This window comes from Atractosteus spatula, chromosome 28 (assembly GCF_055471065.1).
Source record: "Atractosteus spatula isolate fAtrSpa1 chromosome 28, fAtrSpa1.hap1, whole genome shotgun sequence".
NCBI lineage: Eukaryota > Metazoa > Chordata > Actinopteri > Semionotiformes > Lepisosteidae > Atractosteus > Atractosteus spatula.
Window position 1 is genome coordinate 2110926 of NC_142733.1, and position 24467 is coordinate 2135392.

General features: G+C 44.2%; 1 protein-coding gene across 1 annotated transcript in view; it reads left to right on the forward strand.

Moving 5' to 3' along the window:
* Positions 1–456: 456 nt before the first annotated feature.
* The window catches only part of sema6bb (sema domain, transmembrane domain (TM), and cytoplasmic domain, (semaphorin) 6Bb), a 67523-nt gene continuing 43512 nt past the window's right edge, over positions 457–24467 (forward strand). The window contains exon 1 of the mRNA XM_088907747.1: positions 457–609. The gene's annotated coding sequence lies outside the window, so the exon portion shown is untranslated. The remainder of the gene's footprint in view (positions 610–24467) is intronic.

Below are 24467 nucleotides of genomic sequence, written 5' to 3' on the forward strand. Positions count from 1 at the left end.
AATATTAAGCGACCGGCGACGTTATTTTGATGGACACAAACCAGCATACGGAAGGCAGCTGAACTCTTGTGAGAATGGGTTAGGAACACAAGTGTTATTGAAAGAAGAAAAACACAGATGCCCTTTTCGACACAGCTGGTCTGGGACTTGAGCGCTGCTGTCCGCGTTCCTTGGGCTCATTGCTCAGGCTCCGCTTGCAGAGATTCCAGACTGCCTAAGGATTGCGCAGCGCTGCCCGGCAGGAGCGCCGCCGCGCCGCGATAGCGGAATGCCAGGTGTTGATCGGGCATAGAGGAGCATTGTCGTGTGTGTTCAGAGGAAGCCCCGCGGGGTGGGGGGACACAAGCCGACAAACCAGTTGTCTTAAGGATGTCACGGCGGAGGACGGCCACTGTTCTGGACAGAGACAGGTGCGACCGGGAGGAGGAATAGTTTCCAGAAGCCAGGAGGGGGAGGGACGGCAGGGGGGACCGAGGAATTGGCACCGTCGACATCCTCAGACCCCCCCTCCCTCCCCAGCATTCTGGTTTTCGCTTCGGGAGAAGAAGGGCTGTGTGGAAACGCGGACAGCTCGAAGCGCCGAGCACAGGGCTGATCTCCGGCTACCCGGTGAGTGAGCGAGACCGGTCGGCTCGGGGTCCGGGAGGATGTTCTCGGCTCTGCGATGTGTGAGAGAGCTGTGCAGGGGTCTGGGGCTCTGCTCGCAGCCACAGAGACTGGGCTGGGCGGCCGATCTCTGCCATGTGAATGGACGAGCTGTAGTTCTGGTATTAGTAAATTTCAGGTTTGTAGAAATGTCTTTGATTTATGAGGAATCGCACTTCAAACTGTGCAGTACCCTTGTGTGTGTCTTGGCAGGGGTTCTTCACCTTTTAGTATGCTGCTTTTTTCTGACGAGGTGTCAGGAGGCAAATTTGATGTGATTGGTTCGCTGTCCCGAATATTCTTTATAACGACCAATCCATTGTATTGCATAACACCATTTTCTTGGATAATCTTATCATTATCGTCTTGGAGATTATAAATTGATTTATCGTATTCGCTTGAGGTTTAAAATTAAATATTTTTTCCTGATTTGTAGCAACAATGTCATTATGGTTGTTAATATTCATTTCCTATGCTAAATGAATTTTCTGGGTGTTGGAGGTTTCAGTGGTTCTGCTGTCAATAGCATGATCTCAGTCCAAATGTCAGATCTGAAAAATCCTATTAACACTCCTGTGATTAAAGCGTCATTACCGTCCTTTCAGCTTTTCAGCTTCACACTTCGGCTGATTTGCATTCGGATCATGACACGTGTCGCTGTCAGGTTCCGATAAATAACGCAGCGTCTGTAAGAACCGGCTGGCCGAGAGAACTGCGGGCGGTTTGTGCAGCTGGGTCTTGTGTATGTGAACATGTGCACACGCACACATATGAGGCACCTGAAATAAACGCAGGAACATCTAGACTGCCCTTCCGCTGTCCCCTGTCCTGCACAAGCTCTCCCGTCTGGTTCCCTTGAATTCATGGGCCACATGGGAGAACAGTGCAGACCAGCTGTTTTACAGACCTTCATTTTTCATATTCTTGTTGGTGAGTGGGCAATTGCAAGGTCTGGGTCCTACTCATCCCCTGGCTTGTCTTCTCTCAAAATTAGGAAAGCGTTACAGTGTGTGCGCATTGCAATATATAATTGTGTACAGAATGTAATTCTAAATCCAATTCGCTGGGTCACAGCCTTTGCATGACTGATGAATTTCTTGCAAAACTCTGCTGTCAGGCAGGTAAGGATTCTGAGATGAGGAGTGGAAAGAGAGGATAGAAGCAATTCCTCTTTTGCCTCACTTAGCTCCTCCCTCTCTGCTCATTATAAGAGCAACCTGAAGGGCGATTCTTTCTTCTAGGCAGAATTTAAACGCTTCTCTGGAGCTTCTCTGCTCTGTGTGATGGCTTTGAGTTCCAGTTTGTTATGAGGCTGTTTGCCTTGGCCTATCATGATTTCTCAGAGAAGTCTGCAGGCACCTGTAGTTCTCAGGTCTCCAACACCACAGCATAGCCTCTGTGTGTCCTGTCTGCAGCAGCTGGATCTCTACAGTGTAATGAGCTTGCTGGCCCTGCTCATTCCCACTCTTAGCGTCTGTATTGAGCTCGCTGTTTGTGATGGTGGCAGTAAATGTCTCCGAGCTCCTCAAGTTTCTCACTCTGAAACTCCATCTTTTGTTGTAGTCCTGTTTCAAATTCAAATGGCCCATCGAGCTGCCTTTTGTTTAACTCTGGAGTTTTTTGACTGGAGAAGCAGAAAAAGTAAGTGAAGTCCCAAAGGGTCAGAGCATTCCAATAGAGAATGTGAGAGGGAGAGGGGGACCAGGAAAAAAAAGGGGGCTGGGAATGTAGACAATTTCCTTTGGCTCGGGAAAGCTGAGACCATGCTGAGGGAATAACGCCCCTCTGTATTTGTGTCTGTCAAGCTTAAAGGACATGAAGCCCTAAAAATCTTAACAGAGACTCTGACCTCCTTGCTTTGCTAACATTTCAATGGTCTGTTTTATCCCCCTGTAGGACAGATGCTGAAAGTGTATTCAAATTCTAATTCCTTATTCTCTACATTGCTAATGGTGTAGGAAGAGGTCTCCCTACAAAACATTCCACAGCACATTTCAGAATGGGGGGCTCCTCTTTCAAGGCAGTCAGTATATTCATGTGACAGACTTCCTCAGCACCAGGCTTTGTCATTTACTGGTTACATTTTCGAGCAAATGATGAACAGTAGGAGACAGCTAATGAGAACATGTGGGAAAAAAACACTTTTCACTTTTACACTATTAAGTACTTTAATGAGTGTTCTTTACTTCTTATTTCTCCTGTTCACAGGAATTAGAAGTATACAAACTCTACTGTATTCAGGAAATTCTGTGGTTAGCTAAGGTGTATTATTCTCCAGTGCACTTTACATCTTAAAAAATCCTTGGAGCTGAGCTAATCCTCGAGCAGCACAGGAGTTTCATCTATTCTTTAGGCATTTTGAGAATTCTGCTTCTTTGGCATGTATATAATGCGTATTCATACGTGCAGAAGTATGTTGTATTGTGTGGTTTGAATTTAAGTCAGGGAGGTGTGTGCGTACCTCCTCTGTCCCATGTGGATACTCAGATGCTCTTGAACCTCTGCAGTCCTGAACAGTGACCTTCACTCAGCTGTGGGGCTCAGCCCATCTTCATGTGATGTCCACAGCCTATTGGGAAAGGACAGGGCCCACAGAGGCTCTGAATGGGATAAATTGAGCGGAACAATGTTCCCAGTCATGCTGTGCTTCAGAGAAGAAGAGGAAAGGAAAAGTCTTTAACTAACTCAGTGTTGCAGATTGCAGCACGAGACAGCACACGCTCTGTCTGTCTAACAAGTCCATGTGTTTGCCTGTGTCTACACTGCTGCACTTTGGGTCTCTGAGGACTCAGGGGTCAGGGGCCAGGGGTCAGAGTCAGCCCAGCAGTCGGGTCAGCATTCCCATGGTGCTGTGCAGCAATGCAGGGGTTAATGGCCCCCCAACCCACGATTAAGTGGTCGAGCTGTCAGTCAGCTGGGGGTCTCTGGGAGGCTGTCACAGTTGGAAGAGCTCACCATCTCTCACATTAAAATGCAATAAAGTTTCTCCCCCCAGGGATGCAGCCTGTCATTTAATCTCACTTGCTTTTTCCCTCTCCATTTCCCCCGCTCTTTCGTTCCCCTTGTCTCTTTCCTCTTTTTCCACTCCACTGCTTTTCCTCTCGACAATGAAAGTAAATCAAGGCTGCTTAAACAAGCAGAATAGTTAGCAGAATATTTTTGAAGTGCTAATAAAGATGTATGGATGCAATCTTTCTGCCTTTCTGATGTTTGACTTGTCTACAGCTCCTCATGTGCAGAGGCAGCTGTTTTATTCTTTTTTATTTATTGTTATTGCTGTTAAACAACATCCTCACAGATTAATTGTTCTGAACACGAGAAGCTTCAGTTATAGCAGATCTGAACAACAATAAAGCACAGGTGTCAGAAACAGGGGGAGAGGGATTAGTTATAGACAGAGGAGTCCAATGAATAGTAATAAATAACCAAGAGATCTTGAGATTAAAAGTATATTTTGTAACAATAAACAGGCAGCTCCCCAAGCTTGTATTTTCATTAAGACACCCAAAGAAGCGTGCAGACATGGTGCAGCTACAGCGGAAATACAGACAGAAAATACACCAGACATGATAAAATATTCACTTATCATCAATAAAAAAACAGGTGACACTAGCAGAGTGTGCAGTGGGTTCTTCACAGCATGTTTCCTTGTCATTGTGACCTGCTCAGGAGGAATTTCGTCTGTTGAAACGTGGTTCTGGTGAAGTGAGTGTCAGCTGGTGGTGCTGCTCTCACAGCTTTGTGAAGACTCAGAAGTGGGGAGGAACGCTGAGCCAGAGGGACAGTGAAGGACAGAGGACGTGCTGTCCTGCTGCTGCGAGAGACAGTGAGCCAGCAGAAGGGTGAGAAATGAGGGGAGGCCGTCTAGCTTATTGTCATCAGTGAACTGATCCCCTAAAGTTCTAGCAGCCTGGAGTCTGCTTTGGCTGGACTTCAAGGGGTCTAACAGGCCCCTCGGAGAGCTGTCTGCTTTGTTAGGGAGCAGGTTCCTCATGTGGAGAACCTCATTGTGGGTCTTCTTGTGCAGGAAAGCCCAGCCACTTCAGGTTTACTTTCTCATTAAGGCCTTGGTTTGCTCATGCTGGGCTCCGTGCTTCAACACCCAGGGGAGCTGGTCAGCCGCTGGAAAGCAATGGAGAGCCTCTTCAGAGTTCTGGGGTGAGAAGAGAATTAGTCATGCCTCAGGGCCATGCTGTATGTGAGCAGGTGTTTAATGAGGGGCTCCTGTCGTCTTGGGAGAGCAGAAGGGAACGGGGGTGTGAGGCAGAGAGAGACCTGGGGGCCCCATCCCAGGGGTCCTGTTCTCACAGCTAGTATTTGTGACTATAATGACTCAGGATGCTATTTTGGAATTAATTTGTTTTGTTCTTTAAAATGATTAAATGTCAGTAGGCAGATATATATAGCAGGATAAACATTGTACAGTGCAGTGCATCTGTCCAGTTCATATGTAAATAAGCATGAGGGCAACACATACTTTCTAGAAGTGAAGGATTGACTTTACTTTTGTGAGGTATAGAGGTACAGTATAAGATAGTGTTTTATTTGTGGTTTAAGACACAGCACAGGAGATGCAGTGGTGGGAGCTGTCATCTCACAGTCCTGAGAACAGTAGGCACGCGTTTACTCAAAGGGTTGTAAGAGTGTGGAACAAACTGCCCAGCCATGTTGTTAAAACATCAGTCATGTTGGCTTATTTTACAAACTGTCTGCAAGAGCACCAACAGGCTAGATGGGGCCTTTCTTCATAGAGACAACAGTGGGAGGAGGTTTTTTCAGAGAGAGGTGCAGCTCTGATAATTTGATCAGTGACTTAGAGTCTCTCCATCCTGTGACAAGATCGTGACTGGAGCACATCTAGATGTTTTTCACAATACTTCAAAACAATCACCACTACATACACCATAAAACATCCTTTAGCAATTATCTTAACAACTATCTTAACAACTTTCTTTCTTAACAACAATTATCTTAACAACTTTCGCCCCATCTCCAACTTACCCTTTCTCTCTAAAATTCTAGAATGTGCTGTCACACTTCAGTTACATAACCACCTCATGACAAACAACCTTTTCGAACCCCTCCAATCTGGCTTCCGTCAACTTCACAGCACAGAAGCCGCCCTAGTCAAAGTCACCAACGATCTCCTAATAGCTTCTGATTCTGGTTCTCTTTCCTTACTCATCCTTCTTGATCTCAGTGCTGCCTTTGACACTGTTGACCATAACATCTTACTTTCTCGTCTCGAGACTGTGTTTGGAGTCTCTGACACTGCCCTCAAATGGTTTAAGTCTTACCTCACTGATCGCTGTCACTTTGTCTCTCTCAATGGTTACAGGTCTGAAATTGGTCTTGTCAAGTCTGGTGTCCCCCAGGGCTCAATACTGGGCCCCTTGCTCTTCAGCATTTACATGTTCCCACTTGGTCAGCTTTTAAGATCACATGGCCTCAGCTTTCATTTTTACGCTGACGATACTCAAATATACATCCATACCAAACCCGACACTGATGTGGCTGTCTCTATTCTATCTAATTGCATCTCTGACATTAAAAATTTGGATGACTCAAAACTTCCTTCATCTTAACTGTGACAAGACTGAAGTCATGCTTATTGGTACCCCCCATCAACTTCGTGAAGCCAGTCCTGTAACCCTGTCTGTAGATGGCTCTGTACTTGAGCTTCAATCAAAATTGAAAAACCTTGGGGTTATATTCGATTCTGGCTTAACATTCAACCCACATGTACAGCATACTGTCAAAACATCTTTTTTTCACCTTAGAAATATCGCAAGACTACGCCCTATGCTATCATTAACTGTGGCTGAGAAGCTGATCAACATATTTGTATTCTCTCGAATTGACTACTGCAATGCTCTACTCCCTGGGGTATCTAAATCTACTCTGAACAAGCTGCAGTATGTCCAAAATTCAGCAGCCAGAATCCTGACCAGGTCTAGTGCAAGTGTTCACATTACTCCTATCCTGGAGTCCTTGCACTGGCTTCCGGTCAAATTCCGCGTAGACTTTAAAATCCTCATGCTCACCTATAAGGCTTTACATGGCTTGGCACCTCAATACCTGTCTGAACTTTTATCGCCCTACTCCCCACCTCGCAACCTCCACTCTTCAAATTCTGCCCTCCTTACTGTCCCCCAAGCCCGTCTACATTGTATGGGCGACAGGGCCTTCTCCTGCTATGCCCCCAAGCTCTGGAACTCTTTGCCCAAGGATATTAGAGAGTCACCTTCTCTAAACTCCTTCAAATCCAGACTCAAAACCTTCTTCTTTAGAAAAGCCTTTACTTAACTGGTTCCATTCTTCACCCCTCTGCTCTTCTTAATACCACCTTCCACGGTCTCCTCTATTGTTATTGTTGTATTGTTGTAATTATAATTGTGTCCTATCTTGTGAAATCTTCTTATCTATTGTTGTAGTCTTCTTATTTATTGTTATTGTCATCCTGTAAAGCGCTTTGAGAAACCACCTTTAAAGGCGCTATATAAAATAAAGTTTATTATTATTATTATCTGTGAAGGTCCATTGCCAGCAATTTTGTTAATTTGCTCCATGAGTGCCTGTTCCTTGCATGGGTACTACCTCTTTAGAAGGCTTGTTGTTGTCCTGGCTTTATTGTAGTTGATTGGTCTTTTTGAGTAATTCAATGTGAATATCTATGCCCATCCTCTTATTAAGTATTAAGTATTATGTTTTGTTGATGGTGAGCATTGCTTCAGTCAATGTCTGTGTGATTATTAAATCCAGCAAGTTAAACTTATCTTCATTATATTTGCCCGAGACTCTCCAATCCACTCATTCTGATTTGAAAAATCCTATCCACTGAAGAGCTCGGCTTATTTTAAATCACTACAAATCTTTTTGCTTGGCGTTATCTAAACCTGAACTCATTCGGTCATTATTTCCTGCTAGTTCATTAGATAATCCACCAGTGCCAGCAAGGAAGACAGATCTGAGGTTTTCCAGTTGCTCTCCTCACATCTTAATCAGTTCCTTTAGTCGGCTGCATGAGCGTGGAGCCGGAGGCTTCACTTCAATGCAGTTTCCCTGTTTCTCCACCTACTGGGGAAGCTGCCAGTTCTCAGGGCAAGTGTTTTTGCTTTAACGATAAGAGCTCAGATGTTTTTTTATCAATGTTTTTTGTTTCTATAGCAAAAGAAAAACACATGTTTCATTTACCAGAGCTTTCAAAACTGAAGACCATCTGAGCGAATGTAATTCTCTATCAGACGACAAATATCGGTAGGGCTGACCTGTGGCCATCAGGGCAAGGAACCTGAGAAAAGAGCCCTGTTGAAATCTCAAAAGAAGCAGAGCTGCACAGACAGTGCAGATAGATGGGTACGGGGGGCAAAGCATAGTGAGCGCTAATAGAAGAATGGACACACCCTAATGGCATCCAGTTTTGCAAAACTCCCTAACTGATGCTGTCAAGGGTCAGAGAAAGTGGAGCTGCAGAGGAGTGGATTTCTGCATCTCTAAATAACCCAAGACCTTTTATTTTTATGCTGTAACTTCCTCTCAAATGGTGTTCTGTCCCTCTGAAACTTTGTTCCTGTCTGCAGAAGACAGAGTTCCCAGAGCCGCCCCCAGCCTCTGATCTCTCCAAGAGCGAAACTCAGCATGTTGACTTTTGACCATGAGACCATTGAGACATTTAAGTCCCTGACAGAGATCCCAAGGGACAGATTGCTCTGTACTGCTTAGGGAGAAACAGCATTCCCACATGCTGGGTCACTCTGCCCTGAAATTAGGAAAAGACAGGGCCTGAAACCACACTGAGAGACCCCCCCCAACACAGAAAAGCAATCCTCTTAGTACTGACATGGTGGTGAACATCCCCTTTTTCTTCATGCGGAATCAGCGCTGACTCACAGTCCTTCTGCTTTCATTGCAAGGTGTTTATTCCTTGCCTCCGGCTCCTGTGGAGTAACCTTTAAACAATTAACTGCGTGCTTCACACAAACAGGAAGCCTGTCTTCTTCTGTTTCTCTCCATCCCAGTTTTCTCTCTCGATCAGCAGACAAGGCAAACACGATTTACACAAGCTGGAATAGCTGAACACAGTTAAATACATTAAAGCTCCCCTAACTCAAGGTTTAAAAGTTTCAACTATTCAAATGAGGAGGTTTGCTACCTAAATGAAAGCTTTTGGTCTTGTTTTTTAAACAAAACACAGTGCTCAAAGGTGTTCTGTTACAGATTTTGTTTCACAGAACAGTACTCCAATGAGTTGAGCAACACTGAGGAACCTGATCACCTCTCAAGGACCCCAGTCATCTCAGTCACAAACTGTCTTCACTCCTACTGTCCGGTAAACGGTATCGAAGCATTCAAAGTCCAGCAGATGACGGAACAGCTTCTACCTCCAGGCAATAGGACTGCTAAATAGCTAACCTGCAACTCCTTTAGCAAATCACCCATAATGGCTACGTGGACATATTGTTTTCACTGTACTGTGCATACTGCACTACTTGGACATAATATATTGCATACACCATGGACACATAGCAGCTCTATTTATATTGAGTTTTGTCTGTTTGTTTTTTTCAATTTCTATTACATTATTATCTATTATTATGTAATCTTATTTTGTGTAACCTTAATTTGTAACCCCCCACCCGGTGAGCTTGTAGAAAAGACATTTAATTGCCAGCAACTATTGCTGCATGCTGTATTGTTGTGCATTTGATAAATAAACTTTGATTGATTGACTGATTTTAATTTTTTAAAATAATCTTGAGTGTGTTTGAATCGGTGGATGCTGGAGTCTCTGGAGTCTTTGTGCCTTGTCTTGTTCTCGCACTCTGGGAGTTCCTGTGTTTGTCCTCAGTAATGTGGCCAAGCTCCCTGAGAAGCTGGAACAGGCTGGGAGAGCTGGGGCCACCAGTTCTGATGTGCATGTTATCTCATCAAGGGTCGGGCTGTATGCCCCGTCTGTCTCTCTGTCTACCATTCTGCTTTAACAAGTAATTAAGAACGTCAGAAAGGTTGCAAACTAGAGGAGGCCATTCGAACCCACTAGCTCAGTGGTTCTCAAACTTTTTGGACCAAGTACCACCCCTAATCCAACCAAAGCATCCAAGTACCACCTACAAGTCATCTTCTCATAGGAACCCCAGACATTCTCAATGACCAACATGAGCGCGCGTGCACACACACACACTCACACATACATATAATAAATATTATAATAATAAACTGTATTTGATATAGCACCTTTAAAGGTGGCTTCTCAAAGTGTTTTACAGAAAAAAAACATTAACAACAACAACTAATAAAAAAGCACCATTTCAGTGAGAGGGGTGAGCCTGTTTAGTTGAGCAAAGCAGATGTGAATTCATTCTTTGAGCCTTGATACAATTCACAACAGAGTCTAACAGATATTAAATCGTCAGGCATTTTCTTGACGGCAAAGGTCTCGCGGTGGATGTTGTAATGCGTACAGTACATTAATTTTTGGAGCAACCTATCTAATTCGTGCAACTACACCGTTATGTCGGCTTGTCATTGCTCTAGCACCGTCTGTACAAACTCCGACACATTTTTTCCAGTTGATGCCATTCTCTTCGAGAAATTCATCCAGAAGCTGAAATATGTGCTCTCCTGTAGTTCCTGTTGGTAGCGGTTTACAGAACAGAAAGTCTTCATGGGACATGCCCTCAAACTCGTATCTAACGTAAACGAGCAAATTGGCCAAATCGACTACAGACTCATCTAATTGCAGTGAAAAACATCTGCTCATTTTAACGCGCTCTATCAGTGTACTTTTGATATAATCCTTCATTTCAATAATTCTATGAGTGACTGTGTCTTTCAGGGGGAGGGGGGCAGCAGGTCGAGCTGTTTAGCAGCTTTTTCTCTACACATAATACGTGTTAGCTCTTTTGCCAACGGTAAATAAGGTTCTTCAAAAATAGTGTAGTTTACCTGCTTTCGCAATCCGCAAGCTTGCATTTTTCCGTGTTTCCGTTTTTATTTCCGTATTTATTTAAAGTTTTTATTTCATGCGCATGGGAGCGAAACACAGAGACGCTCGGTGTATTTTTCTCAAATTAACTTAGAACAGTTCTTAAATATTTTTCTGTTATCTATCACGCTTTCCTGTGCTCACAAGATTACCCGCGTTCGTTGCACGTATTTCTATGCATTCCTGTGTTTACAACGTTGGCATTGTTCCAAAATCACGCACATTCGCCTTTCTCCCTATTTGCTGGAGATACAGTAGTTTTTTTTAAATACAATTGGTCACTTGTATCCATAGCACGCAGTCCTATAGAGTGGTATAGAATTAGAGTATCTCATGTGTCCACTGAAGTATTAGCGCGTACTGATTCGTAGTACGTAGGCTGCGTATTCGACACGTATTAAAATACAAAATATGAAAACCCGTCCCGATTTTTCAGCGCACACGACACAGTTCCAAGGTCATTTGGCGTACCACTGCCGGTACGCGTACCACAGTTTGAGAACCACTGCACTAGCTCATCTGGTCATATAGTTTCAGTATAGTTTCAATTAGGATCTCCAATAATAAAGTCTAGAAAACCTGGCTGTGAAGCCTGTTGCGCTACCCACAATGCGTTGTGTGAAGAAGCTCGTCTTACTCTACATCCTAAAGGAAATCCTTCTTAGTTTCCAGTTGTGACCCTGTATCTTTCTTTTACTGCTTAGAGTGAAATGTTGCCCTCGATTGACCCAGTCTGTTCTGCGTAAGGTGTTATATACTTGGATGCACTTGATCTTCTTTTTCTAGGCTGCACAGATTTAGCTTATTGAACTTGCATGAATTTGACAATCCCCCGAGACCAGGAATCATTCTTCTTACTATTCTTTGAGCGCGTTCAATGGTTTTAATGCTACAGTGACTAAAACTGAACATCATATTCTAAATGAGGTCTTCATGGTGTTTTTAAAATCTTGAGTATTTTTTATTGCTGTCATACATGCAGGATGTACAAGAATCTACTCAAGCACCCAGATTCCTGTCATGTGAAAGACCAGGTGTAAGGTCCTGCAGCTCTGAATCACCCAAGCAATATGCAAGGAGAATGTTCCCACTACCACTTTGGACCACTTTGCACTTATAAAGGTTGAATTTCATTTGCCACTGCCCTTCCCTGTGAATAGCAGGGACCTAAGCGGTCGGGCTGACGGGAGATTTCCCTTTAGCTCAACTAGCTGGGACCCTACTAAGTGACGCCAGAGGCCCGGGTTCAAGTCCCTAGCGGTGGGGGTGCGTACCCATGTGAACCTGAGAGTGCTACAATATCAATACTGTGCTATCTACTGTGCTTACTATTTGTTGAAAGAAGTCTAAGCGGTTACATTTCTTAATTAATAATAGCTTAAATCTCTTCAAATGTTATTGTTTTCCAAGTACAATATTCATCTGATTTACCTCTAGTGTTTCCATACATTACCAGAATCAAGAATTACTTCATGTTTTCTTAACCTTTTTCTTTTACTTTTACGATTCTTTAATCTGTGTGAATCACTGTATTCTAAGTAAGAGTTAAAATATCCCAACTAGGGATCTGTGTATGACATTCCTCATTTCGTTTCAGCGTGATTGGGTATGTACCAGCAAGGCCCAGGGATTTATTCATTTTTAACTGTGAAAGCCCCTGTGGAACTTCAGTTTCAGTTATGATTAAATTACCAAATATGTCTGGAGTTCCTTCTGCAATATAGAGCCGTAGGGCATGTTATAGACATACTCCATTGGAAAAATATGCATTTTGCACCTTTACTAGATTTTTATAATCTTTTATTATTAATTCCCTAGTATCTCAGAAATGATTTACTCTCACTCTAACAGTTTCTTTAAGGTAGTAGCACCAAAAAATGGTTTGAATTACTTTTTGCCTCGAATGTAATATTCTCTGTCTTCTTTCACCCGAAGAAGGGTCCACAACTAAAACGTTGTGTTTTCTTTCTTCTCTTTTCAGCATGGAATAAACCTATTACTTATTCCTCTCTGTCTACCACTTGGTAATTGTAATGTCGTTTTCAGCTGTGCCTGTAGCTCATTACAGTGTATTTCTTCTGATTTTGAATTTTCAGTGGACTGTAAAAAGCACTTACTTCTGATGTTTTTCTTAATTTCTCTAAATTAAAAAAAAACACACACACAAGTTATAATTCTCCGGGTTTGGCTTAGAAGTTGTTGAAACCTCACACACCCGCTCTCTATTTAGACTTCGCAGGCCTGCTGGATCATCTCTGGACCTTCCTCTGCAACATGCACACACACGCGCTCACACACAAACACACACACATTCCCCACACACGCAAACACATGTGTGCACAGACACAGATGCTTGGGGACTATCCCACAAAAACCCACTGGTGTCTCTGCTGAGAAGGTGAGGTGATTTGCTTGTTTGATTTGCCTTTGCTCTGGAAATCAAGGACATGCAAATCCCTGTGGTGACTGTCAGGTGTGACAGCTGTGTAGAGCCCTTCATTAATGGAATAATGGTGCTCCAGTGTTCAGGCAGGCTGTACTTCACTCTGATCAGTATGGCCACACTTCTTTTTAATAGCAGGCTCACAGGGGTTGCTTTTTCAGTTTGATTTTCTTTTTTATAATTTAGTTTTGCACTGTTGGTTTGTGGAAAATAAAAAAGCTTTGTGTTGTGACTGAAACCAATTCTGTTGGTTTCTTCCAAGGATCAGCAGTGAAAGGCCACATGCTGCTGTTTTCACATCTCCAGTTCAAATAAGAAATAAATGGCATTTTTCTGTGCCTTCCCAGGGAGACCAAACTGAAGAGATCTTTAATATTTTTTTCTTTTTCCTGTTCCAAATTGACATTAGAGCCTACCAGCCTGCCCAGATCCAGATGTACTTCTATGTTGAAGAAACTAGCATTTGCTTTTCTTAAGGGAAGCTGGGGCAACGGCTTCCAGACATGGCTGAGTAGGTTGTTCCTGACCCAAACAGCCAAAAAAGTGTCTCTTGTTCTTAGTGTTAAATGTTTTAGTCTGGTAGTCAGCACTTCTCCATAATCTCCCTTGTATCCTCTGGTTCCGGCATCATTGTTAAGATTGAAGAAATTTATTGGGTGACTATGATAAAGCTTTTGCTCAGCTTGAAGATGTGAATCGGATTGTCTTGCAGACTGTTCTGACTCTCTAAGTCACCTATGAATGAGTCGCACACTTCAGCTTAGCCAGTGGCACCTGAGCACGCAACATGACACCGCATTGCTCACAGATGATTTATACAGGGTGATCAACACACCACAGAGCTCACAGAACTCGCTGCCAGACTCAGTGCACCCTTCTTTAAAGCACAGTCAGTGATCAGTTATGTGGAATTCTACTGTTTCTTAGGAGAACAGTGTGGAAGCATTGGTTTCCTATTGACCCAGTTTAGAGTCCGTTAACGCCGGGAGTGCAGTGGCGTGCAGCCGCCTTTACAGTACTGTGCCAACACACTGCTATACAATCAGGCTGGACAGCACTGCCCAGCCCTGTAGCACAGCAATTCCACCACATCATGTTTAAAATGCTGTATCTATAAAAGACAGTTGAGTATTTATCAGCCAGGGCAAATAAGGTCCTGTGATTTATGTTTCACAATGACAGCTTTACAGCAGAAAAAAAGTAGCTTTCACAACCCTGCCTGATGGTTAAGGCAAATCTATCTATAAATATCAACTCTTAAGCTGAAATTTATTATATCAGTGGATAGGTTTAACTGCCTCATTAACACAAAACAACCCTTCACGGTGACGAGCTCTGTTTGCCACACTACTTCATATGGGCTTTCCTGGAAACAGCTTGTCCGTCCCAGAGATCCGCTGTGCTGGAGCAATCCCGTTGGCATCAGAGCTGGGGCTGTGCTTGTCTGCATGATGTCACTGTAGTAAATTTCCATGGGCAACAACCATGCGGTCATTAGTAAGGGCAAAAGGCCAAGGCAGGCATTCTGAAGGCCAGCAGAGAGGGGGTGAATGACAATCAGCTAACTTGGAAAAGAAGAGGCCCAGAACAGGACTGTGCTATCCATAGTTAAAGTTAGACTGCTAATTCAGTGTTTAATGGAACATACTGTACACTTGCAGTTTTATGGTAATGACAAATACAAAAGTGAAACAGATTAGTGGGGATTTGTGTCCAAACAAATACAATTCTAGATTACACATATTTATATATACAGTGATGCGAAAAGTATGTGTCCCAGTTTCAGCACCTGGTCTGGTAAAAGTACCAGAAAATGTGCGTCTTGTGGCTGCAAGACGCAAGAGAGTCATCTTCACTAAGACACCAGAACACTGAGAACATGTCTCCTGCTATACTAAAAATAAATCTTTATTTCAATGAGACATAGCAGCCAAAAATTACAGCACAGGATCGAGCTGTGCTGTTGATGGCGACATCATGTCTGGCTGTCGCTGTGGTAAGGAAGCTACCTCTCTAGTTTTTTTTTCAAACTTTTTTTGAATATCAAATAATACAAAGGAGAAAAGGATGTCCAAAAAAGACAACTGAAAAACAAATCACACAACAACAGGCATACAGAGCTAATAACAAATCTGAACACAAGTTAAAAGTTTTACATTCTGTAGATCCATTGTTTTTTCTTTGTTATTTTTCAGGTTTAAACTCAGAGTTTAAGTATTGCATTTCCACCTTAAAAGCATCAAAAGGAAGAGTGGTGTTTAGACCATTTGGTTCTGTACGTGTGATATTTACCCATTATTTATAACAGATTAGTTAAAAATCTAAAAAGTTTTAGCTGTTTCTGGATTGCCAGCAGTTCTGTTCCTTTTCAAAACAAAGACATGATGAAATTCTCATCTCCTGCTCATGTGGTCTGAAGATCGGTTCTGTCTTTTCCACACCTGCGAATCTGCATCTGGGGCCAATATATTTACTAGTCATCATCCCTTAAATGTCTAGCGCTTTGCCTGTAAACTACTGCTAATTAAAACTCGCATTCAGAACTTGTTGGCCACAAACTCTAGTGCATCAGCTGCTGATTTTGCTGAAGTTGTGCCACAAGGGTGTCGATCATAATTTTCTTGATGAACATAGCCTGACAAATCACAACCTGATCAAGCACCTAATTCCCTGGGTTTTTTGCATTTAAGATTTTTTGTTTATGTTTTCTAACATTCCTGGGTGAAAACGGTGTATTTATGCTGTGTCTCTAGCAATCGAATTGGAACTGGCACAGCTTGAAGGTTTTGGACAGATGATTACAACACATGAAAAATACATTATTTTTCTTCACACAAAATAAACAAGAAACGCTTCATTTAAATTTAAGATGTGCATTGTCATTATATTTACTTTATTTTATTTTAGATGCCACAGTATTTAAAGGTACTTACATATAACCCTCATATTAGCATACCATGTGTGTAGCCCTTGTTTTTATTAAAGGGGAACTGCAGTCCCAGTTTCTCACACCACTTATTAAATCTCGGTTACAAAATAAATCATAGAAAGGCAGTATAGGAAAAAAAATACAAATTTTGAATTAAGCACAAAATCGTGAACTTTGTGAAAGTACCCCCTGATCAGTGCAATCTCGTGATCTCGTGTTCCCACAAATTGTGACGTGATGTGGCCCTTCCTGCTCACTAGTCACTGTAATGGCAGATGTAATGTGATGTACAAGTGAATAAGTACAGGTCGTGCACTAGACATTTCACCATAGAAATGTTCCAATGTGACCTGCATGCAGAGGTAACAAGTAAGTTCCATTTATGGGCAAAACCGTCTCAAAGTGGAGAGCAATATCTCTATTGGATTAAAAGAGATGTATTCACAAGCCTGCTTGTTTACAATGTGATAGAGCTGCTTCACGTCACCAGAAGTTTTGTTGCCTTTTTCTGAATTGCAAAAAATATGGTGCTGTGCTGTGGAAATTTTGTGATGTAAATTGAAGGTGTTACAAGTTACTGTGTACATTTTATTTTGATTGTGGCTTGAAATACACTCCTGAATGCTGATTCTTTCTAAATCCAAATTATAAAAACAGCATTGCCGTACCCCTAATGAAGAACCACAATAACCATGATTGTGCGAAGTTGGGTGTGTTATTGATATCATGTTAAATTGTTGCAAAATTAAGTGTTATTTCTAGCTGGTTTGCGGTTTGTATATTCCTGCTGTCAACTCCAATATGCAGTGTGGTATTTCTTCACTACTACAGGAGAACCACAGCTGATTATTATACCAGCTCCCAAGAGTCTTCTGTATCCATTTAACTTGCTCATCATTCTCTGTTTTATCTTTTGCTTTTGTTGTGGTACAATAACCTGTTTGTGAAGGTTCCAGTTGTGTGTTAGTGTGGCGAAAGTGAGTTCTTGGGATTGTTGCCGTAATGGGTGAACAATGAATGGCGTGTCTGTAATTGAGTAGTGATGATTTGTGCTAAAATATTTTCAGGCCCCAGTAAATCTCAGTCTTCCCCTGCCTGTAGTAGGACAGTGAGTCACCTAACCCTGCTTGCACATCCAGGAAATGAAATTAGGATCCACTAATAGACTTGGGATTCACGTTGCCTGTGTTCATCTGGCGGTCGCACGCTGTGTTCTGCGTGGTGACGGGCGAGATAATTCTGTTCCCACCACAGTGCAAACGTCTACAGTGGTGAAAGAAGTGCGACATTCTGTTCAGAGATTAATATGTGTCAAGGACTGATTTCAGCAGTAAACAACACATGAACACTCACTGAACTGTAGTTCCCCACCAAAAAGATAAGGATGCCACTAAAAAACAAATTAGCCTGACATCACCTGGTCTCACTCTTTAATGGGCTGCAGTTGTAAGAACACAGAGTAAAAAGAGATCAGCAATGCAACGTTTCTAGTTAGTGAAAAAACAAACGATAAAGGGTTTTGGGCAAAGATGTCATGTTTCATGTGAAAACTGAGACAAAATAAAGTGGTAAATACCAATAAAGCTCTTTGGATTTAAAAAATAAAGGTGTCGCATTACCTGCAGGGCGAGTGGGAAGGGCTTCACGTGGGGTAGTAAACACAGTTATTTAAGGACCCCTTTGTCAGTCCACCTCAGAATAGCTTGCGGAAATGGCCCTGCGCCCGTAGCGGTATCACACGCAAGGAATATATGAATGAATGAGTTTAATATAGAGCTCAACCCAGCCCTGCGCGCTGAGACTGCAGACTTAATATACGAGCCAAGCCTTCTATCACAAGAGTCTGGGAAACAGGCTTTAAATAAGGCAGGGTGTGAGAGTGCAAAGTGTCGCATGTGTCCCACTCTGGGGAAGGATGAGCTCCAAGTAAGATCTAGGAATAGACACAGTTCATGGAGTCCAGAGTTACAGCCATCACACTGCCCAGGCTTCAGGTCTTCTACAGCCTTGGAACCATGAACTACTGGTAACCAGCTGAGGATAGGCTCAGTGGCCTTCACTTGCTGGTCACCTTTCTTCTGCTTTAAAGCTCTTCTTTGTCTAAGGACAGTCTGGCTGTCTTTAATATGCCCTGGTTTTCTTTAGCTATCAAGGCTGCCCTCAGGGATCAGCTCAGTACAATTGAACTGGTATTCACTGGAAACCCTGCTGGGTTACTCGTACTCTGGTTGGTCCGGCACTGTGCTGCTTTCTTGTTCGAGCACGTGGTTCCATTCTTCCAATCCAAAGTTTGGGAAACGGTACCTTAGCAAAATGATTTTAATTACAGTAACAGCTGCACAGGGGGAAAAATAGCTCAGAGGGCATTCCTTAAATATTTCTCCAGACTACAAATAAATAAATGACCCTTATTTCAGCCTCGCTGAGCTGTTCCAGGCTGTGGACAGAGAGCGAGCAGAGGATTGTTGGGAGGAGGACTCTGGATTGTGATGACCTGTTTGAAGCAATGGGGAGCTGGCAGCTGTGTACAGGGCTGTCCAGGACATGCTTGAGTGCATCGCTGCTGTGTAAAACTGATTGTGATGGACCAGAGGGAGACGGGAGGGCCAGGGTCCACAGAGCCCACAGCTCTCTGGAGCTTTATCAAAGTCTCAGTCAGGCTGCTGTCAGACAGCACTGATCTGAACTGTCCCCCAGTGCGGTAGTCTGATGGAGGTCAGCACTAACTTCCCACTCAGACCGGCCCAAGGGGCTCCAGTTAGTTAATTTACCAACAAATTAGTCAGATTCGTTGACTGGACAAACAAAGGGACAGACATCACTGCACAGAGGTCCCTTGGCAGTTTGGGGCACCAGTAACAGGGCACAGGAGGCTGCACAGGATGCCCGTGAAGGAGGAATAAGCTTTCCCATCTTGATCAAAAGGCCTCAAGGATGAATGAGGGGTTCCTGCTGAATTCCCCACCTATTGTAGAGCTGCCAGGACCCCTCAGGCTCCAGTCCACGTCTGTGTCAGCTGTGCGTGAACCTGCCGTGACACCAGGCCAGGGCCATGCTATTGCAGCTCGCCCACTTCCTCCTATTTTTACAGTAAGTGCTGGGATAGTGATATTGCTCCGAGAACAAGTGAAAAAAGAGGGGGAAATGGCTTCAGGCCAAGAATTCCAAGTGTGAGTTTTCATCCACCAATTTGGAATTTTAATCATTAGCAGAGATTAGGCTGGATGTTAAGAAGAATAATCATCTTTCATTCAATTCATTAAGCATTCTTATTGTGTGAGTGTGTGTGACCCTACATTAAGGCTCTCTTAGAGATAAGCAGGCAGAAAAACACCAGACTTACTGTACAAGACAGAGAAATGCTCCCAATTTCTTCCAGCTGCCTCAGTTCTTTCTCTGACTTCCGTCATACTTGGGAAACCTACAGGAGCTGCTTCCGATAACATTGAGCACCAGCGGGGTTAGAGCTGTACAAGATAGAAGGAACACTTCCCGACTGGCAGCTCACGTCCGACCCTGTTGTTTCACAAGCCTTGGGACTGTGTCCGGCCATCTCTGAATGGAGCCTGGCAGGAAGAGAGTTCATTCCTTCACAGGCTCCTTGATGTCCAGGCCTTTCTTGGGCTTGCTGTTCAAACACACCAAGTGCACACAGTCCTCATTTGCACAAGGCTGTAGAATAGGAGAGTGGATTAGCCTGTAGTGTTAGTCAATACCCTGTGCAAAGAACTATTTAATACTGAGAGAAATGCGATGAAGGCTTTTCTCCAAGGTATTTAATTTGCTCCAGTGTTTTAAATGGAGAGAAGCACCAGCTAAAGTCACTGGGTTCTCATGCTGTAATTAAAGAGGTGTGGAGAGCTCTCCAGCTGAACTGTCTTCACTGGCTCATCCTGCCAGGTGTGGCTCCATTCAACAAGCAGCACTAATTTGCAGCGCAAATGAAAGTGCTTTGGGAACAGAATCTCAGAGGCGGCGATAGATCAATGTCTGGAATTGTCTTAACAGGGGATTTTAAAGCAAAACCCTGTAAAGAGCTAAAAACATGACACCCAGCTGCCTAGTATCACAATTCAGCACTGACCTCAGAATTCACATGTACTGTACCTCTAGGAGCAAGTGCAGTAATACACAATGAATACTGACACTAAGAATGTGATAACAAAGCAATTAGGAATTTAAATGTTATGCTAATAAAGTGAGAGCAGACCTTTCAGATAGTGGTGCCTGCTCCCTGAGGCCTGGCAGTTATCTCTTAATCAAATGGATTTGGAGCCAGAAAACCTGTACTGGAAATTGCACCATGCTCAATTCCTGCAACCCGATACATTTGTTCCTTGTTATATTAAAACACAGATGTATTCAAATGCAAATGTGACAGGCAGAGTGAGAGGCAGATGAAACAGTGTAGCAGAATGTTGACTCTATTCTCGAGATGCATTACGCTGTACAGATCCTCTCCTTCTCCTGCTCTCTGCTTAAAGAGCATGTTTTCTTTGCATGTGGTCTTAGGGCTTTCTGCTCTTAGCCTTGCAGAAGATACAGGAGTGTCAGTGATAGAGGTGCTGCCAGAGCACACTGGTCACAGCCCTGCAGGTGGAGCAGCAGGAGCTTGAAGAGAGGGTGCATGGCGGCACATCGCACTCTGTGCGTGTTGCCTGAGGGCTCCTCGGTGGACCTTGTGCACTTGGCTTCTTCAGGCTGCAGTAATGAACCACTAGACTGAGATATGTCGGCAAATCCACAATCTGTAGAGGCTGAGTGTGGATCTATGGCTGCCAGCAGCCATATCACCCTGCAACTCACAACTGGCAGCCCACTGAAGCTAAGCAGGTGTAAGCCTGGTCAGTACCTGGATGGGAGACCTCCTGGGAAAAACTAAGGCTGCTGCTGGAAGCGGTGTTAATGGGGCCAGCAGGGGGCGCTCACCTAGTGGTCCATGTGGGTCCTAATGCCCCAGTATAGTGACAGGAACACTATACTGTAAACAGGCGCTGTCCTTTGGATGAGATGTAAAAACTGAGGTCCTGACTCTCTGTGGACAAATCCCAGGGTGTTTCTTGAAAAGAGTAACACCCTTGGCCCTTACCAATCATGGCCTCCTAATAATCCCCATCTCTGAACTAGCTTCATCACTCTGCTCTCCTCCACACTGAGAGCTGATGTGTGGTGAGCGTTGTGGTGCACTATGGCTGCCGTCGCATCATCCAGGTGGGGCTGTACATTGGTGGTGGTGGAGGGGAGTCCCCATTACCTGTAAAGCACTTTGAGTGGAGTGTCCAGAAAAGTGCTATATTAGTGTAAGCTATTATTATTATTATTAGTGCATCTGTGTGCACATGTGACAGCTAGTGTAGTCACGGGAAGTAGCACAGTGCTTATTCATAAATGGATTTGCAAAGTTGTTTTAATGGGGCTGCAGTGTCGCTAGCATGGTAAGAGCTTCCTTTTTCACAGGATAGAGCAGAGGCAGGGCTCTTTACAGATGCAGCCCCTACAGCCATGTCCTGACACCCCAGGCACAGAGCTCTCAGACAGAGTAGGTGTGCTGTGAGAGCAGCCCCATTAGGAGGGACTATAAAGAGTGTCAACGGTCGTTAATGCACAACATTATCCACTTCCCTAATATCCTCTGCAGGGCGCGGGGCCAGGGAGATAGAGGACGTAGGAGCTCACCGTTCGTCGAGCCACAGACCTGCGGACAGCTCTTCTAATTATTAACGATGCACTGGCTGGGCATATTTCCCTAATCTTGTCACTCGATAACCTTGGAGTCTGCATGGAAATTTAATGGAGATATAACTGGCACATTAGCATATAAATTGCTTGAAAATTGAAAAATGCATTAAGATATTAAAAAAGTGCAATAATCTTTTTTACCCTTTTGGGACCCTTTTTCTAAATAACAAGCCCTCGAAAAGAGGGCATTATTACATAATAATGTCTCTCCTTGGTTATGTAAAGACCTGTCCTGACTGGTCACTCTGTTCGGTGTGTGGTCCTGGGAATGGGTCGAGAGTAGAGACCAGAGGTGCTCCCTGACTCCTTGCCCCAACCCTCTGAGATCCCAGCAGGAGCACACACTGTCTCCTTTGCACAGCTGAATTTATGAGCTCAGCGTTCTCACACACTGGGGTCTCTCGGCTATCAAGGGCATGTGTTTGTGTTATTATTCGAGTTGAGTTCTGAGTTTTCCACAATACGCCCTCAACATCAGAGAGAAGGAGGTATTGTTCTGGTGTGCTGAAATTTGGGCATCTTAGAACCTTTGTTTTTGCGACGTGTAACTCGGGCAGGGGAGGCGTTGTTTCGCCAGCTGGTTGAGGGTGACCCAGGTCATCTCTTCTTGTGGAGGGAAGTCGCCTGTTCATTTCATTTCTTTGCCTTAATCTCTTTGTGTGTGGTGTAAAAAAGTCGGGGCCAAAATGCAATCTCATTGCAGTGCCTTTGTTTTCCTTCCCTGCCTGAGCCTGCAATGACCACCCCTGTCCCTGTGCACAGGCCTTCAGGGCCAGTATGTATACTGTATCTGTGCTGCCTGGATTGTGTAGGGCTCCAGGCCAGATCTTGGGGGTAACGGTGGGGGGATCCTGTTGATTGCTGGAAAGAATCTATTTAAACCGAAACACAAACTACAATGTACAGTACTGTAATGAACACATTAGAAATGTGTACTTGAGTTGGTCGCTTTAAAGACTAGGGGAGATTTGATTTTACCTGCCATGCTCATAGCCTTGATGGGCCTTTTCTCATCTGTGAGCTTTCTTATGAATCATTGATTAAGCAATTAGGCACATTGATTAGGGCAGTTCTTGCTCTAGTATTCTATGTTGCCTCGTGTTTTTGTGAGGTGTGTTCTATATCTAAGCTGTAATTTATTGCATCCCATTGTTTCACTTTGTTCAAATGCAAATATGCAAAAGTTTTGGTCTTTTTTATTATTTCCTAAAGAGAAGGCAAGAATAAACCTCTTCCATCACTGAGTGCTGGGTTCAGTGGTTTGGGCCACTCTGAGATCTCGCTGTCCTGAGTGCTGTGTTCAGGGGGCTGGGCCACTCTGAGATCTCACTGTCCTGAGTGCTGGGTTCAGTGGTTTGGGCCACTCTGAGAGCTCGCTGTCCTGAGTGCTGGGTTCAGGGGTCTGGGTCACTCTGAGAGCTCGCTGTCCTGAGTGCTGTGTTCAGGGGGCTGGGCCACTCTGAGAGCTCGATCCTGAGTGCTTTGTTAAGGGGGCTGGGCCACTCTGAGAGCTCGCTGTCCTGAGTGCTGGGTTCAGGGGCTGGGCCACTCTGAGAGCTCGATCCTGAGTGCTGGGTTCAGGGGGCTGGGCCACTCTGAGAGCTCGCTGTCCTGAGTGCTGTGTTCAGGGGTTTGGACCCTTTGATATCTCGCTGTCCTGAGTGCTGCGTTCAGGGGCCTGGGCCACTCTGTGAGCTCGCTGTCCTGAGTGCTGGGTTCAGGGGTTTGAACCCTTTGAGATCTCGCTGTCCTGAGTGCTGTGTTCAGGGGCCAGGGCCACTCTGCGACCTCGCTGTCCTGAGTGCTGGGTTCAGGGGTTTGAACCTTTTGGGATCTCGCTGTCCTGAGTGCTGGGTCAAGGGGCTGGGCCACTCTGAGAGCTCGCTGTCCTGAGTGCTGTGTTCAGGGGGCTGGGCCACTCTGAGAGCTCGCTGTCCTGAGTGCTGGGTTAAGGGAGCTGGGCCACTCTGAGAGCTCGCTGTCCTGAGTGCTGGGTTAAGGGAGCTGGGCTTGATTCAGGGGCTTGTCTACCCTGAAAGCTGCCCTGGGGGCTAGCAGCTCTGAGGACTGAGCTCTGGTGTCTCTTCTTCTCTGTGTGTGTAACTAAGGAATGGAGCTCAGCTCTGAAGACCTTCTGTCTCTCCTCAGACTGTTTCCCAGTAGTGAAACTCCTGCTTTTGTCTCTGTTCTCTCCTTTCATAACTGCCTAACTGTTGCCACGGTGATGGAGGCAGTGGAGAGCAGGCTGCTGAAGATGCACTGTAACAGAGCCATCTCCTTTAATTGAGTGACATTAGCACGTATGTTCTGTTGATTTCTGCTAGAATCTGTTTTTCTATTTTTTATGTTTTTTTCATAATCTGTAAATAATACAGCATCCTGTGCAGTCCTATCAGCTGTTCTACTCAATGAACCAGAAACAAATGATGTTCAAGGAATGGGAAATGGTTTTGGTCTTTTCTCAGCACCTGCAATTTTAAACATGATACCTTTAATTCCTTTAAATCCTTAATCAGCCCTTGGTTACATACCTGTATACATTAACCATGAAATTAAATCAGTGCAGTTTTTTTGCAGCATCATTAAAACAGTGAGAAACCATGAAATTCACAGTTCTGTCTTGCTTCATGACAAAGGCTAACTGCCCCCTTTTGCATTAATATCCCTGTTGCATCCCCATCTTTACTGCCCCCTGCAGTCTCTCCCTTCCCCCTGCCATCTCCTGC